Here is a 10,920-nt window from a genome sequence, read left to right as displayed (position 1 = left end):
CTGACATTGTCTAGAAGAGCAACCATGGGAGCCTTTCACAATAACTGGAAAAAAGTCCATTTAGGGCAAGCCATCAACATCTAAAATGGCACTTACTGTGGTAGAGAATTGCTAGCTAGTAGGTACCTGGTCAGATGCCCTTTCTCACTTACAGAAAGGTTGTGGTCAAGCTGGAGGTGCCAAGCGGCGAGAGGTGGGTGGGAACTAGAGGGGCAAAATTCCAGAGGCATTGGTCACCCTTGGGCTTATTAAGAATTAGTGGTATTTCATCTGTGGTAGCAGAGTTACTTAGTCAGAAGCATTTACCCCAACATGCATTAATTAATCTTCAGGCAAATTGTACAAAGATAGAACTTGCAGTTTTATTGAGGTAGATTCCATTGAGGGGATTCTCTTAGACTGCTTCACATCATCAGACCAGACTGAATGAATAAAAGGTCTTTATTATGAGATTACCACCATTAGAGCACAGTACAAAGCAATTGCCAGGAACACCAGGGCAAGGGCTAGTTATACTCTCCTCTCTCTTCCCCCTTTTTCTTAAGCAGAAGTCTATTAGACTTGACCCACGTTTCCTAGCAGGAAAGCTGGAAGGGGAAAGAGATGCAAGCACCGAGGCTCCAAGGTCATTCGTCTGGTTCCTAGGCGTCTCAAGCTCCATACCGCCCCCCCCCCCACACCTACAGACAGGGCTTTTTTTCTGGGGAAGGAGGAGGTGGAACTCAGTGGGTTGCCCTCAGAGAAAATGGTCACATGGCTGGTGGCCCCGCCCCCTGATCTCCAGACGGAGGGGAGTTGAGATTGCCCTACACGCCGCTGAGTGGCCACCGACCATGTGACCATTTTCAAGCGGTTCCGGAACTCCGTTCCACTGTGTTCCAGCTGAAAAAAAGCCCTGCCTACAGAGAAGACAGTTGAGCACAGAACAGCAGCAGCAGATAAAATAGCAAGAGAGCAGCAAAATAACTACAAACCATCCATCCCCCACCATAAAAGACATCGCTGAGTATGGCAGGCAGGTCGCAGGCCTGGCTGCCAGTCGCCTATTCCATTAGGGCTCAAGTCCTGTGATTTGTTTTCATATGGCATTTGTGTTGGGTCCAGGTGATGTGGAGGGAGCCCCAGAAGGGATGTTTGTCAAAGGGCTCATGGTGTCTCCCAGTAGTCCCAGCTAGGATTGCTAACTCTGGGTTGGGTAGTTCCTGGAGATCTGGGAGTGAAGCCTGAGGAGGGTGCGGTTTTGGGACAGGCGAGACCTCAGATGGGTATAGGGCATTATACCACCCAAAGCATCCATTTTCTGCACCGAGAGCTTTCTCCCTTGCAAGATTCAATGCGATGCCATCTGCAATCTTATACGGTAGCTATAATAAGATTGCATATGCAGATAGAGTTTGCCACTGTGACCACGGCAGTATTGAGACAGTTTCGCACATTCGGCTTTATTGCCAACTATATGCAGACGTGCGTCTCAAATACTTAAACTCAGAATGAGTTAATAGGAGGGGCCTCCCAGATTCCTTAAACGTCTCTCGCCTTCTGAATGAGTCCCTGCCTAAAACCACCAAGAAAGTCAAAATGTTTCTCTATACGGCTATAAAAGTCCATCAGGAGTGGTTCCAGAAATAGCCTTGTTTTTCTATGTTTTTTATATTGTGCCAACTGATGCCAAGAAAGGCTAACTGGCTGACATTTTCTGTATAGTATTAATCTGTATAGTCTGGTGATTTGTAGTAATTTTGGGAGATCTCCAGGCCACAGAGGTTGGCAACCTCGACTGAGAGTTACAGAAGGCGCCTGTGCTGGGCTAGTTTAATTCTGAGGCTCCCCCTTGGTGTTCCTCCAAGCAATACCACTAACAACTTTACAAATCCCTTGTGGCCTCAAAACTAGCTTACCAGACAATATGGTGGCTTCTCCAGAAAAACCACAATAAACTCCCTTTAGGTTTGTGGAATGAGATTCACAGTTCTTTGGACCTTGGTCTATCCCTGCTGGGCATACTGGGATTGCTTGGTGGGGGGCAGGGGTTGTTACATGCTACCTGAGACATACAGGTGCTGCCTGTAGGTGTCTTTCAAATACTGAGATGCGGGGCTTTTTTTCAGCAGGAACGCGGTGGAACTGAGTTCCGGCACCTCTTGAAAATGGTCACATGGCCGGTGGCCCCGCCCCCTGATCTCCAGACAGAGGGAAGTTGAGATTGCCCTCTGCGCCATGCCATGCAATGGCAATTTAAACCTCCCTCTTTCTGGAGATCAGGGGGCGGGGCCACCGGCCATGTGACCATTTTCGCCAAGGGTGATTTAAACTTTTAACCCCCCCTTGTTCCAGCTGACCCAAAGTGATGTCATTGTGCAGTCCTGAGTTCCACCACCTCTTTTCCCAGAAAAAAAGCCCTGCTGAGATGTGTCTGGTAAGCAAGAACTTGAAGGCCAGTCAAGTTATAGCTCAAGCAGGGAGGAGGTGGGGGGGCAGGGCAGTAAACAGAGGCCAACATCTTGGAGCTCCCCCGAACTGTCCACCACTTGTCACTCTCGGCACCTGTTGCCAGCTCTTCAGTAATAAAAAACAGTGCAGTGTAGTGGTTAGAGAGTTGGACTTGGATCTGGGAGACCCAAGTATGAATCACTTCTTTGCCACGGAAGCTCACTGGCTGACCTCGGGCTAGTCACACTCTCTCAGCCTCACTGCACATCTGAAGCGTAAAAACCTACTTTGACCTTGGTGGGAAATAGTGGGGAGTGAATATGCCAAAAAGACCCCTGCCAGTTCTGCCGTTGCCCGCAAGTGAGGCCGTCAGATGCTTGGACTCTCCAGTCTCCACTGGCCACTGACCTGCCTGTTCCTCCGCACTAATTTGGAAGGATTCCTGCGTGCCTCAGCCTGATATTGCCTGAGCCTTTGAACAGCAACAATCTCATCTTTGTCCTTCCAGATTAGCTGTTGAGCCAGAGCCCAGTTCGAGTCACATGCCCTTCACCCCGAGCAGCAGCCACTGTGCAAGAAGAAAGGATCTGTATCCCCTCGTTGACGGTTGCTGCCATTGTCCATTGCCAACAAGGTTTAATGTTTCTCTAGTTCATTATGTGCGACTTGGCCTTGCGCTCAGTTGGTGAGGGAGATTTCTTCATGTCACTCTCCAAGGGGAGGCGGCTTGAATTCTCTGCAGCAGGTCTGAAGTAGGGAGCCTTCTGTTACCTCCAAGCCACGGCCCTGGAGGGCTGCAGGGAGGCAGAACTGTGCATCATTTGTGGTGCTGGTGGCACTTCAGGGACCACTCGTCTCAGCTTGCCCCAAGACTGTTTTAAGGTCCCAGTCTGCCCTTGACAGGAAGTGAAGGTAAAAGTGTTAGAAGAGGACCAGCAGCATTCCCGGAGTGATGGTGTGATTTTGGTCAGACCAGCAGCATTCCCGGAGTGATGGTGTCACTTCCGGCATGACCCGGAAGTGACTTCATCACCCTGGCTTGCCCCCTCCTCCATTTAACCTGTCCTTTTTTCCCAGCTGCCCAGCTGGGCATTGCGAGGCAGAGGATGGTTTCCTGTTGGAGCAGGGGACCCTGTGGTGAATTGGGGCCCTCTTTCTTCTGCCACCCCAAGCAGGATTTGGATCAGGGAAGCTGATACTTAACTCTTAACCAGGGCTTTTTTTCCGGGAAAAGAGGTGGTGAAACTCAGTGGTGGAACTCAAGACCGCACACTGACATCACTTTGGGTCAGCTGGAACAAGGGGGGAGTTTTTAAAAGTTTAAATTGCCCTCAGCGAAAATGGTCACATGGCCGGTGGCCCCACTCCCTGATCTCCAGACAGAGGGGAGTGTAAATCGCCCTCTGCGCTGCCAAGCGGCGCAGAGGGCAATCTCAACTCCCCTCTGTCTGGAGATCAGGGGGCGGGGCCACCGGCCATGTGACCATTTTCAAGAGGTTCCGGAACTCCGTTCCCCCACGTTCCCGCTGAAAAAAAGCCCTGCTCTTAACTCATATGCCTATTCCCCACCTCAAAAAACTCCCATGCCACGTCTCCTCCAGGTTTCCAGTATGTTTGCTTCTCCAAATATGCCTTTGGAACTCCACGGAATAAAAGTAGTTTTGAGATGAACAATTTTCAGAGAGGAAATGGTCTCAGGAAAAGAGTTAATTTTCCCCTTCACCCCTAATTTGCTCCATTAAATTTCCCACCCAAGGGACTTTGTTGGACCTGAGATCCATGCATATTCATGTTCATGTAATTCCCTCCCAGAGACCAAGAGCATTCCCTCCCAGAGCATTCCCTCCCAGAGCATTCCCTCCCAGAGCATGCATTTTAAAGCACTTTAATGATAATTCAGGAATCTGAGTGGTTTACCAGGAGATTCCATGGGTCGTCTCTTGCTGTCTCTTGATGCGGGAAGCACCTAACTAGTGTGGGATTCACAGACAAGGTGCACCATCTCTCATTTAGCCTACCTTGGACCCTTAAATTATTCATTATTCAAAAAGTGGAAGGCAGTGGGCAAAGAGAAAGACTTAAAGAGATGGCTTGACTCAGTAAAAGAAGCCACATCCTCCAGTTTGCAAGATCTGAGCAAGTCTGTTAATGATAGGACTTTTGGAGGTCTTTCATTCATAGGGTCGCCGTCGGTTGGAGGCAACTTGACAGCACATAACACAAAACACACAATTCACACACAGGCCATTCTGAGCCCTGGAGGGCTCAGGGTTGTGTCTGGAACACCAAATATGGAATTCAGTGAATTCCCCAGGGAACTCACGTGCCTGGAATGCCTTTACTTATGGCTCCTGATCCCCTCGTGTTTTATCTCTGCTCTTATTCTTCTAATCACATGCAGTTCTTAGGATGTATTTATAAACTCAAAACATTTATCCTAGGCAGAGTTGGGCACTAAGAAGCCTACTGAAATCAGCAGGCTTAGTCACACCTCTCTTTGCTTAGGACTGGGCAGTACATCCTGAGCCAGGGAAGCCTGCAGCAGCTTACAATAATGAGCATAATACAATTTAAATTCAAAGCCTCGGCAAAGCAGCAGGCCTTCAGCACAAAATTGGAATAACAAGCGAATGGCTCAAATCCCGTTAGGACAAGTGAGAGGTTCAACAGGTTGGGCCTGGTTGGGTTCGTTCTTGCACGCTGAAGCCTTCTCCTGAAAGAACTGCCTTCCCTCCTCATGTGTAAGAGCTAGTTTTGGTATTGCACAGCTGAAGGACAAACAGAAGCACAAATAATTTGGAGGTGAATTGTGCTCTCAGAATGACGGACCAGACCTCTAGTCCCTCCAGATGCCTTCATTCAGACATGGTGCTAAACTGGAGTTGAATCAACCTGTGTTTTAAAACTGTATTTTGTCTTGTCTGAATGTAACTCCTCCCCAGGGCTGCCAGCAAGCATCCGGCACCCACTGTGAGACTGGGGGGGGTGGGGGCGGGGGAACGACACTGTCACATTGATGGTGTGTTGTCATTTCTGGGGAAAACCTGGAAGTGATGCCACACCGTTCTAAAATTCAGCAAAAACGTGCCATTGACATGACGGCATTTAGTCCTTTATTTCCCCCCTAGCAGTGGCAGGGGCCATGGGGTTGCTGGTGGGAGGTCTCCCACCATAGCAGGAGGTCTGGCAACACACAATCCAGCCTGATAAAAAGTGACACATACTAAGAGTCTCTCTACACAAGTTGGGGGGTGCAATGTTAGCCAGGAAGGGTAGTTTAAAAAGACAGAGCCAGCAGCAGGGCAAAGGCTTGGCTAGACACTGGAGCTGTGTGAAGGGGCTGTGAAATGCCAGAAGGGAAACTTCAGCCTGGTTCTGGAAGGCAGCTGCAGCCCATTTCCATTCCTCGCTGCCCTCTGCTTGAGATCCCACACAGCTGGAGAAGTGAAACTGACAGAGCCTTAAGGGAGGTGAAGATGAAATTAACAAACTCTCTGAGGAGCAATCTCCACCAGCTCTGTCTTTTTAAACTATGCTTCCCGGCTATCATTGTGTCTTCCTACACTTGATGAACACGTGCCGAGGCGTCTCCTGTAGAGAGATTCTAAGATTGCTTCATACAGTATAATTGTACATATGGAAATGCACGTGCATTCTGACAAGGGACTCTGGGCTCCTGCTACTACTTGGAGAGAAGGGGTAAAAATGAAGGAGGTGGTGGTGGTATGTGACACCACAACATCACTTCTGGTTGTGTATCTGGAAGTGATGTCACTTGATTACCTACAAATTTCTCAAATCCGTAAAAACCACAGAGAATGGGGGAATTCCTGCAGCATATGGTGATACGGGGATGTGACTTCCAGGGACACCCCTGGAAACAATGTCATCACGGTATCACACAACCCTGGATTCCAGAGTCTCTGCCCTCTTAGCACTGCTCAGGGTTGCAAGCTAAGGGCTGGTCTTCTGACAGTTATGAAGGGGATCCATCTGGGAAAACTGCACTTTAATCCTGAGCCTGCATGGGGAGAGGCTGTGGCTCAGTGGACGAGCCTCTGCTTTACATGCAGAAAGTCCCAGGTTCAAGCTCTGGCAGTTCCAGTTAAAAAGGACCCGGCAGCAGGTGATGCGAAATCTCTCTACCTGAGACCCTGCAGGCAATACTGATCTTGATGGACTGGCCGTCTGATTCACTACGAGGCAGCTTCATGTGTGTTCATGTATGTGTGAAATAAGGGCCGAGCAAGTATGGAAGAAAAAAGGGCCTGAATTCGTACGGATATGGCAAGAGTCTTCCAGCCTATTCCAGTTGTATCCATGATGGTCAAAAACTACCAAAAGGCAGGGCTTTTTTTCAGCTGGAATGCAGTGGAACGGAATTCCGGAACCTCTTGAAAATGGTCACATGGCTGGTGGCCCCGCCCCCTGATCTCCAGACAGAGGGAAGTTTAGAGTGCCCTCCATGCCGCTTGGTGGTGCGGAGGGCGATCTCAACTCCCCTCTGTCTGGAGATCAGGGGGCGGGGCCACCGGCCATGTGACCCTTTTCTCTGAGGGCAACCCACTGAGTCCCACCACCTCTTTTCCCAGAAAAAAGCCCTGCCAAAAGGTCATTTCCAGGATACAATCAAAGTCTTTCTCAACTTTTCTGACTGACGCTGGGAACTGGCTAGTTAAGATTTTAGACCCAGACAACACCTTTAGACACTCGTCCTACGCCTTTCTGAAGAGCTTGTGAATGACATCTGGAACCAGGGAATGGATCGTATGGCAATTCAAGTGATTGGAATTGTGTTCTACCTGTTCTGCTAACAGCTCTCTTGCTGCCTTCGAAGTCTGGGAAAGGCTTCGGAGGTTCAAACTGCACAGCTCTTCTTGGCCCCTGTGACTTCAGTGGATGCTGGAAACTGATTAACTCCACAGCTTTGACATTCTTCCCACAGTTAAACATTCACCCATATTGCAATGCAGTTGTAATGAACAAAAGGTACAGAGAGGTCTCTCATCGTCCTCTTTGAAATGAATTCTGACTGAAAAGTGAAACAGCTCCATAGCATTCCTCTCACCGAACTGGTTGCCTCATAACTCCATCTTCGATGTTGGGTCAAAGGCCAAATCCTCCCTGTCACTCTCCAGGCCAAAGCACCTTGTGCAGAAATTCCAAGTGCTGCATTCCAAAGGATTAGAGATATAAAACTTCAGAGGATGCAAAACTCTTGCCCACGCCTCAGGACTGAGGAGAATTCCTTAGCAATTTACAACCACCTCAGGACAGCTGGAACCAGCTGCTGGTGAACTAAACGCTGTACAGAGTCCACACTGTGTCTTGTGACTTCCTTTCTCCTTAGCAGGCAGCTGAGGAGAAGGAACCACAGGCAGGTCCCTTGGCCTTCTAAAGCAACCATGGTTGTCTCTTGCACAAGTGACTCCGAATATTGTGCCTCCACCAGCTGAACTTCTGAAAAGCCCCCCAAAGTTGGACTGCTATCAACTGAAGCACCACTACAGGCTCGTGATGGCAGAGGCTGTGTGGCTCAGGGGTAAAACATGCACTCGGTATATGCTCAAGGTCCCAGGTTCAATCCCCAGTATCTCCGGTCTTAAAAAAGACAAGTCAAAGGCATTTTCTGCATGCCCACCTTCCACCGGTTTTTCTGGGTATTTGTATTCACACAGCGTTCCCCTTCCAGAGTTTCAAGAGCTATCAAGAGGAGAGACCTTGAGTTCTTCAGTATTTCTATTCCAGGTTTCATTGGTAGCTCTAGATGAAGTGGAAAGGATAAAAGATCAGCAGTGGAGTCCAAAGGAAAGGCCAGGCAAGTTAGGGGAAATACAGAAGATTATTCGAGAGCGTTTCCCTGACCTAGATAGCCCAAGTGGGCCTGATCTTGTCAGGTCTCAGAAGCTAAGCAGGCATTGGTGAGTAATTGGACGGGAGACCTCCAATGAAGAGCAGGATTGCAGAGGCAGGGAATGACAAACCACCTCTGTTAGTCTCTTGCCATGAAAACCCCACCAGGGGTCGCCATACGTCAGCTAGGACTTCAGGGCACTCTCCACCACATTCCAGAGTGTTAGGCACGTTAATCTATTGCAGCAAAAATGAATAGGAATCTGGGGACACTTGAAAGACTATTCCAAGAGCAGCTTTGCTGCCTAGAGCCCACTTTACTCTATCCAGTGAAATTTTATGCTGGAATGAAAATTTGTGAGTCTTTAAGAGGATACTACACTCCTATTTATTTTACAATTTATGTTTATGTGACTTTCTTCCAGGCCTGTTTCTCTGCCCATACTCAAGAGTTCTTTATCTTGGAGAAGTCCATTTGGGAAAAAAAAAGCTGGTTGTGTATAAGATTTCTCTTCCACCTTGATTGAATTTACAGATTCCACTTTGTATCTGACAAATAGAGCTGTGGTCCTTGAAAGCTTATGCTACAATAAGGTTGGTTAGTCACAAAGGTGCCACTGGACTCTTTACTATTTTGCACCTACAGACTAACACGGCTAACTCCCCTAGATCTATCACTTTGGTTAAGTTTTCATGACAAAGCACCTGAAACTTTGCCCAAAGCAACAGGATATTTCAAGTAGATGCCTGGATGTGCTTTTCATCAGGTGGTAATTTTAACATAGTGGGATTGCCATGGGAGATTACGGCAACCCAAACCTTGATTCCCAAAAATGTACCTTGGACTGCAGAAAGGAGACACAGTTTGGTTATCTGAGTGGTGGTTATCCATCTCTTTGTGATGGTTAGTTTGGGACAGGGCTTTTTTTCTGGGAAAAGAGGTGGTGGAACTCAGTGGTGGAACTCAGGACCACACAATGACATCACTTTGGGTCAGCTGGAACAAGGGAGGAGTTTGTTAAAGATTAAATCACCCTTGGCAAAAATGGTCACATGGCTGGTGGCCCCGCCCCCTGATCTCCAGACAGAGGGGAGTTTAGATTGCCCTCCGTGCAGAGGGCAATCTAAACTCCCCTCTTTCTGGAGATCAGGGGGCGGGGCCACCAGCCATGTGATCATTTTCAAGAGGTGCTGGAACTCCGTTCCACCGTGTTCCAGCTGAAAAAAACCCCTAGTTTGGGAGGTGGGGAGTGTTTGGGAGGTGGGGAGTGTCTCTTGTGTGGCCCTTTTTGGACAACATCATTGAAACTTTGTAGGTACAGGAGAGCAATACAAAGCAAAGCAGAAAGAATAAGGAGATTTGACCAGTGTCAAAACGATTCACAGCAGCCTACATGTCTGTTCCACTCTCCCCGACCTGGATGTCACTTCAAGGTCACCTGGCAGAAAATGGCTGGTTTTGAAGATGCCAGCTAGTATTCTTCACAGGAGCCATTTCCAGCACTGTGATCCAATTGTGTGTGTGTGTGTGTCTGTCTAGTGTCAAACTGCAGTCTCCATAGCTCCCGGAGCTAATCCAATAAATTCCAATGTTACAAATGAAAATGGAATTTGAGAGAAGAGAGCCACTGATTCTGTTTGTCTCCTCCATTCTTCCAAAGAAATTGGAACAACTTTTGAGCCTCACATGAACCATGCAAACAAGGTTTAGTCCAGGGATGTAGTAGATTTGGCAAGGGGAGCCAGATTTGCTTGATCCAGACTGGCCAGGCCTGGGCAGATTGGCTGTTAAAGCTCCGGGGAAGAGTCATTGGCCTGGGGGGGGGGGCATACCACCACATCAGGTGAAAGAGGGGGTGCGCCTGCCCGGCCTTGCCTGGCTGCCAAGCTCGGCCAGGCACCTTCTTCTTGGGACTGGCTGGAGTGGACAGGTTCCCCTCCCTCCTTTGGGGTACAGGGGCATTTTCCAGGGTTGACCCTCCAATCTGAGCCTGGCTGCAATGGAATAAAGTGGGTTGTGGGAAGTGTAAGTTTAACATCAAAGGGGGCACTGGGATGAGACCAGCTGACCCCACGCCCGTCACCATGTTCCATTGCTTGAAGCAATTTTCTCCAAGCCTGACTCACTTTTGGAGTCAATGTACTGAGAGAGAAAAATGTTTTGGAGGATCAATGGGAGGAGAGGAGGTGTGTGTAGGGCAGAGTCTAGGGTGGCCAGCTCCATGTTGGGAAATTCCTGGAGATTTGGGGGTGGAGCTGGAGAGAGTGGGGTTTGTGGAGGGGAGGGGGCCTCATTAAAGTATATTGCCACTTTCTCCAGGGAACTGACCTCTGTGGCCTGAAGATCAGTTGTAATTCCAGGAGATCTCCAGCCACCACCTGGAGCCTGACAACCTCAGCCAGGGGACAGAAGATTCAGCTCCCTTCATCTGTGCTTCCCTAGGAGGTAAAATTACCTCAACCGCTGCTTTATGCACCAATGAGAGGAAGTGACACCACCCCTCTGAAGATTTGAGTCTGGCTGTCCCTTGTCCAGTGCCAGCATGGCCAGTGGTTGCTGCCCTTCACTGACTAACAGGCTCTGGATCCCTCCGCCCCCCAGTTCCAGTTCCAGTTCACTGGAACCAGGCCCGCAGA

Source organism: Eublepharis macularius, chromosome 18, assembly GCF_028583425.1.
Source record: "Eublepharis macularius isolate TG4126 chromosome 18, MPM_Emac_v1.0, whole genome shotgun sequence".
NCBI classification, from domain to species: domain Eukaryota; kingdom Metazoa; phylum Chordata; class Lepidosauria; order Squamata; family Eublepharidae; genus Eublepharis; species Eublepharis macularius.
This window is presented reverse-complemented; position numbering follows the sequence as displayed.